This window comes from Glossina fuscipes, unplaced genomic scaffold (genome assembly GCF_014805625.2).
Source record: "Glossina fuscipes isolate IAEA_lab_2018 unplaced genomic scaffold, Yale_Gfus_2 61514, whole genome shotgun sequence".
Taxonomy (NCBI): domain Eukaryota; kingdom Metazoa; phylum Arthropoda; class Insecta; order Diptera; family Glossinidae; genus Glossina; species Glossina fuscipes.
In genome coordinates this window covers 1567305-1574886 of record NW_024003726.1, presented here as the reverse complement: position 1 = coordinate 1574886, position 7582 = coordinate 1567305, and the positions used below count along the sequence as shown (strand labels likewise).

The window sequence follows — 7582 nt, the reverse complement described above, 5'->3', positions numbered from 1 at the left end:
CGACATCAGAACAAAAGTTTTGTATTATTTCACTTTCTTATCCATTATAACGTCCATAGTTTTTTAACGTCCAAAATCTGACTTAAACCTAAAATATCTCCATCCCGAATTTCCTATCTACGGAAATGACTTCTAGAGGAGGAGGCGTAGTAATACTTGCGAGGAAAAATTTGCCTAATATATTACTCCCAGTTTTAAGAACTAGTGTCACTGAGAACAAAGGAACAAAACATTTAACAACTAATCGCAGTATATCTCAAGTGGTGGTATTTCTCAGTACTTTTGATCTGCAGGCATACCAATCGCAATCTGCTCTCGAGACTGCTCTATCGATTTAAAATTTAGCAGAAACATTGAAAGCTCTTGCACGCAGGTTAGTCTTGAAAATAGGCCAAATCGGTGAACACCTTTGCTTTCCAAAAGGAATGAAAAATTGATTTTTTGCTCATTACTCATTAACCACAGCAGATAAATCTAGAAAAATTTGAACATGTACTATTGTAATGCTATAATACTTCCAACAACATGGAAAAATAGGCCCCGCCCACTCAATTTTATAATGCATAATAATTTCCTCCGTCTGCATAAATGTGCAGTATCTGCGGTAAGCATTCTCCGGTTCGCAAAAATAAAGATGTGTCCCGCAAAGTTGCAGAATATTTGAAAACAAAAAACACACCTATAACGCCAAAAAAAACTGTCAACACGACTGCTTTGCGTGTTTTTCGCTTATTACTCATAAAGTACAATCCATATATCATATAAATTTTTTACTTTTATTCTGAAAATGGAAAAGATCAGCTGCGCCTACCCATAATTACAGACTATGAAAATATATTTATTTTCTCTTTTTTTTGAATCTCGGTGATAGGTATAAAAGGTTCGCCCACCCCTCAATATAATTTTCTTACTAGTTTTATTATGCTTTAATTAGGTTTTGGCAAAATGTTTCTCCATTATAAATTTTCGTTTTTCTTTCTCTGGACTTAAAAATGATTGCCGATGATTCTTTTGTCTATTGGCCTTTCGATTATCATTCATTTACCGTTGATTAGCTGAGCTGTCAATTCATCTTGCATAGCTTCTGTCCATAAGTTTCCATTTTGGCATTTAATGGCTTCTTAAACCGAACTCTAAGAATTTTTTTTATCTATTATATCTTGTGATATACGCATTTTGGTCGAGTTATTTTACCCGTTTGTGCTATGGGTAGACGTTCGCTTCCACGTTTCTGGACTCGAGACTGTGTTAATGACGATATATTTTCGATATTCTGGTTTGAAACATTACCCCGTCTTACTCTTTCTTCAATGCAAGGAGCAGCATTTATTGGAGTACTAAGCATCTCAAAAAATATGCTGTCATTATTATCAACATAAGCGTTTCTAAAAGACATTTGATCTAGGAATTCTACTATATTCTTCGTTTTGGGAGAGATAAACTATTTGCGCGGCAACGATTTCGTGTGCCGTATATTCAATGCCTCTCCTCAAATATAAGAAGGGCCTGTTTCATCATTCAGACCGTTTTATTGAAACATATCGGATGTACTGAAACGCTTTTCAATACCATATTTTAGAAATTACTCATCATAGACACCATTACAATACTTCGTTCCATTATCTAACTGTACATTTTTTACCTTTTTTCCTGTATGTGTGCTGTGTGAATACTTTGGATTTATTCTTTTAAAAGCATATCTCACTATTTTGTGTTTAATGTTATGAACATTGTAATGAGAAATGTTAGGATCGCCATGTTATGATTCAAATTTGATTTAGTGTGATTGAAGAGATCATCATTGTTATGAATATGTAACGATTATCATGTCAAGGATATATAGAAAATGAAATAAAATTTATAATTTATTTTCAGAATTATATCCTAATCTAACCATTCGCGTACTTCGCAAATTCTCATGATGTACCTGGTTTTGATTTATGGATTATGATGAAAGTGAGTCAATGTTTTTGAATTCAATTGAATTGATAGCATATATTGCATTGTATATGGAGTTTGATTGATCTCTGATTCAAAGAATAATTGTTCCTGATTTTTTACAGAGTATATTTTATATGCTGAAATATAATTACAAATAATGTTTACGTTACTATTAATGAAAATTAGGGCAAATGCAAATAAATGCTTAGACCAATGGCAAGAAATAACTGCTATTGCTAAAATAAACAATGTCAAAAATAAATATGCTTACTAAGATTAATTATACTAAAATTAAGTGGGTATGTGAAATACGTCACATTAATCACTGATACATTACTGTGAATTATTTCAAATGGTTTCTTTGTTTCATGATAATTGCTTTTTCGGAAGTTTTGGGAAGCTTGTTTTTCTGTAATGCAAATTTCACATTTTCACCTATTTATATTTTAATTGAAATGAATTCGATATATAAAATTTTTAAATCATTCTTATTCAAACACAATATTCTACGGTGTGATTCGTCTATTATGGTACATGTCAAAAAAAAAAATTTTTTTCATATTTTTTTTGATAATTTTAAAGTCTAAAAAAAAGGATTGCGCCGTAGCTTTAAATATATTTTTCTCGCTTTTTAATGAATTAATTCCGCTGTGGCGGAGCCCTTGAACGGTGGGAAAACCCATTCGTCTACTCACGACCGGACCCCAAAAACATAAAAATTTTTCTACTCCTGAACGACCGGACGCCATCATGTTTTAAATACATGATTTTGCTGGGCGTACCGTTCAGGTACCCTCCCTCCCTTTTTTTTCAAGGATGATCATGACTCGAAGACCAAGCTACCCAGGAATCTCTCATGGTGCCGTTGCTCAAGTGATGAAAATGCCTACCTACATCAAGTGTCGGAAACCCGGAGACTTTCCGGGTGCATCCCGATGTTAGGTACCCCTGTCGGCCCCTACATCCTTCACTCCCTTTTTATATTCCGCCCCTCCCAACAAATCCAGGCCTCGGCGATAAAGGTGCGTTTAGCGAGGAGCAGTTTCGCAACGAACAACAAAAAAATAAAATAAATAAAATGTTCAGACATATAACATGTCTTGCCACAACGTGAGAGATCAATATAACTATCAAGCCGAATAATAAATTAATTATAAACCTTGTTCGGAATTTCGTTCGCGATTTTTGTCGCGACCAACTTATGTTGAAATTAAATTAATAATTCTCGGTATTTTTTTTTTAATATATCTTGGTATTTTTTTCACCATTTTTGTCCGCGTTATAAGCTACCACCTTTTAAAAAGGATCGAGAAAAAAACAAAATTACATCATACGAAAGTTTCTGGTCTCCATTTTTCGTTGGGCGTTATTTTGTCAACGGCATAGCTCCTTGCGCGGTAGAACGCCTACAAAATGTACAACACGCCGTGCTGCATGACAAAAAAAAATTAAACTTAAAATAAGGTAAAAAAAGAAGAAGGGTCTAGCCAAACCCATAAGGAGTTCACGGGGTGTGACGGGGCCCTTGAGTTCAGTTCATCTGTAAGGTCTGTTGTCTGTATTGTTTGTTCATCTGTCCCTTCTTAGCCCGTCAGTGTAGATTTCCTTACCCCCTATCCTCACTCGCAAGCACATCCACCCATACTCCGCTTCAGAGATGAAGTACACCCCTTAGCCAAGCATTTTTATCCTTTTGTCGTCTTAACAAGTTACATTATTTATTTACTAAAAATATCTTTCATTATTGCCTAGACTTTTCCTTATTCTTTTCGTTCGCTTAATTTTGTGTTTTCACCGATTATGAATTGTTCGATTTATATATTGGTTTATGATCGGTTTGTAAATGAACATTTTAAAAAAAGTTGCAGTGGATATCCAAAGCTAAGTTCTAAAATTTAGCTTACCATTTAAATATTTATGCCGAGAATGGACTCGATGATACTGTCTATGTCGTTACCCACGGCATATTGTTATGATTCTGTGTTGTTTCTAAATTTGAATTAACGATAGGTGCCCACGGATGGCTCATGTTTACAGCAAAGTGTTGTTGTTTTAGTTGATTTATGGATGGTCTGGAAGTTTATTATTGTTGAAAAAGATTTGATTTTGGTAGAATAATAGCATCGCTGAACATATTTCCAGCCGGTTACAGCGCAGCAGGTTTAATTAGATTATCTGAATTGACTAAAGCTGATTTCTCACCCAAAAATGCCTGAGGATGTTTTTTGGGGGTTTCCTTCTATTTGCTTCTAGTCCAGGTGTACTTATTAATGGGACATTTGCTGACGGCAAAAAATCCAATTAATCATTATTATTAGGTTTTAGTAGGTTTTTCAGCTCATAATAAATTTCTAGTCTTATTACGATTTGTTATAATATCGAATTCGTGAATGTTACAAATAAACATGCAAGAATTTAATTACAACTTCTTTCAACGAAATCAGTTTATTTCATATTATGGTACAATATATTTCTGTTACAATGTATTTGTTGTACTTTACAATTTTTCTCAATATTATTTTTTTTTGTTTCTTTGTGTTCTTATTAAACAGAGTTGCAATGTGAAAATATGGGCAATTTCGGCCATGCATAATAAAATTTTTAATTCGAAAGCTTTTAATTAGTAACTTCTTGAGTTTTTATGAATAAGTTTTACAACTTCTTTATTTCATTTAATTATTTAATTTCTCTTCCAAACACATTTCTTTATCAGTGTAGTTTTTTTTTTTCTTTGTATTTGTGTTATTCTTTTTTTAATAAACCCTCTTCTATTTTTTTTTATTATAGAACATTTTTCTTGCTTAAACCTTTTTTAACATTTTATTAATACTTCACGACTATTTGTTTTACAAAAAGTCATCTTTTACCAATAATTTTTTACATTATTCATTTAATGATTAACTAAACGTTCCCCTCCAGATGTTCGTTAGCAAATGCCCAAAATTATTTCTCAAATCGATCTCTTTTTGCCTACTACCCTCAACCAACACCACTCAGAAACTTACCCTCTTTTTCTCTTTGCATAACGGCAAGTCGCTATTCTTGCAAATGTGATTTCGCCTATCGGCAGACCGTTATTACGATTTTATTTACTCTATTGCGATAGAGTAGTGGTCAAAGCAGCCGACAGAACCCCTACACTTCATTTGTACGCGGACGTTACAAATGTTAATACATCAATCAGAAGTAGCAGGTGTCTACAAATGCTTGAATTGAAGGTTTTAAGTTTCTTTAGTGAAATAAGAACGTTCAGAAAGTCTGCAATAATTATTGTGTAACTTAAACTAACGCACAATAGAGAATTGAACCGTGGACATTTAGAGTCTGCATGCAAACTTAATAACAATAAAACTAGGTTGAACAACTAGAAAAGTAACATTTTACATTTGCATACAAAGATAGTTTTGTTTACTTCCAAACCTACAAAAAACAACGAAAAGAAAAACTTCTGTAAATATGGAGTCGTTGTATTCGAAATGTATCCGTAAATAGCGTTCTGGGACCGACGGAATTATTGTTTGTTGGCTCCGTGAGTTGTTCGGTCAAACCAAAGGTGTACGCTATAATGGCAACCAGATAAAGGTGTCGTCCGACAAAAATGCATGTAGTCTTTTAAAAATTGTTTGGACAATAAATATATGGTTTCTCCGCTGCCTCCGAAAACTTTAACGCGTATAAAACCCTTCTTAGTAAGTTGAGCTCTCTTGATGAGCCGTCCTCCCTTGTTAAGCGAAATTCACTTAACCGATATCTTCTTTTATCACTTACTATTCTCTCTATTGTAGGCATTAATATTCACACCTATATATAGACATTAATGTTCCTACTACGGTCCGACGACACTGTGTTCTTTGAAAGCTTCCGCAACGATGAACTAATTATGAGTTTTTGCATCATCTTCAGGCAATATGTAAAATTTTCAATGATTTATATTCCGTTTCTCGGTCCCGTCCGCTAATATGATTGAAAACATCATATTATGTAACTACTTCCTTAATTCGTCACACTTTGTTCAAACACAGGTAAACTCCTTTATAACAATTTTACTAAATTTGTTAGGTCTTTAAAACTGAACAATATATATTAAAATACGTTATAAGTTTAATTATTGTAGCATTTGCATAGGTACAGTATTGTTCAGGTTACAAACAATCACAGTTTTTTCTGCATTTGTTATAATGAGTAATAAAGATGCATCTATTCAGACGCCAATATACATACGTATATCGCAATTTACCGTTTCGGCTGACATTGTTGTATAATAAAATTTCTTTATGTAAAGTGTAGATGCCTAAAATAGCACTAAGCAGCGAGAGCTGATGGAACGAGGAGTAAAACGTCGAAGTAATGTGGCAAGAAAATAGAGAAGTCGTCACTCGTTAAGTCAAGGTCGGCATGTGAAGTTCTAAAGTCGCATAGTCTTTAAGTGAAATCAAGTTGTAAAATAGTACAGTCGTCAAACTTTTTTGCTTACTTTTATTATTATTTCTTTATATTTAATTACTCGTGAATTTGAATTACTTTGTAATATTAATACACGTCTTCAATTTCAATACAGTAAGATATAGTCTGAAATCAGCTGACACAAAATCAAATGCTTTATTAGACCAAGGGAAATGACACATTAGTGTATTTGCACAAAATACGTTTTCCAAGTAATCGATGAAAGCTTCACATTTAGCGTGGTGACTTCTCAAACATCTACTTTGGTAGTTCCTGAATTTCACGGTTCTTTTTAAGAAATTCTTGTAGATTACTCGGATAATTCTGAGGAGTACTTAATGGATTTGAAGTAACTTTTATGAAAATAGACGGAATTACTTAAAGAAACGTTTGCAAACCACACATTGATTTTCTTACAGCACAAAAGATTTTTTTTTACATGGTTTTTGTTAAGAAAATATGAATCTAGTTTTAATATTTTTTTCCCATAAAAATTACTCCTTTTCGTCTATAAAAAAATTTATACGCAGCTTTGATATTCTTTTGTTTCAATTTGACAATTTTACTTTGCACCTTTTTTTGATATGTACTGCGCAGCGTGAACATTGACTTGACTTGGCTAATTTTTATGAGAAACGACAAAAATATTAATTTTTCACGAGAACTTCTCAGCACAGACTAATCAAAAACTAATCTCTTTTTCTTTTCTTTGCCGCTCTCATCTGCTCGACTGGCTTTCCTTTCAAGCGTTTGTTTTCTTTTTTTTTACAAAAAGATGGGAGGAATGTGGCGCATAACGGCTGTCCGTTAAGCAGAGCAAATATCGAGTCCGTCTTCCCGCCTTGCCCTAACGATGATTGTTCTTTAAATATTGTGAAATGGCAGAAGAAAAGCAGATGAAAACTTGGACAGACTATGAGAGTATATATGCTCTACACTCACCGTAGGTACTACATATTTAGTTGTAACTTGATCTTCCCGATTTTAGCTAAATTGGGACTCACTAAACGTACCGCGTACTGTTGAAAACGGTTTTAAGTTGGCCAAAGTTTTGGCAATTCAAAAATCGCGGTAGATTTTTGCATTTATGACGTTCCCGCTTCTCTCTCTCTCTCTCTATGTTATGCTAAATACAGCAAATTGTAAATTGGATTAAGGAACCCTCCTGCCGACTATTGCAAAGAAAAACAAGTCTATG

General features: G+C 33.5%; 1 protein-coding gene across 1 annotated transcript in view; it reads left to right on the top strand.

The window, feature by feature from the left end:
• Positions 1-7582, top strand: part of LOC119643662 (zinc finger protein 2-like) — a 52088-nt gene that overhangs the window by 28053 nt on the left and 16453 nt on the right. The window lies entirely within an intron of this gene.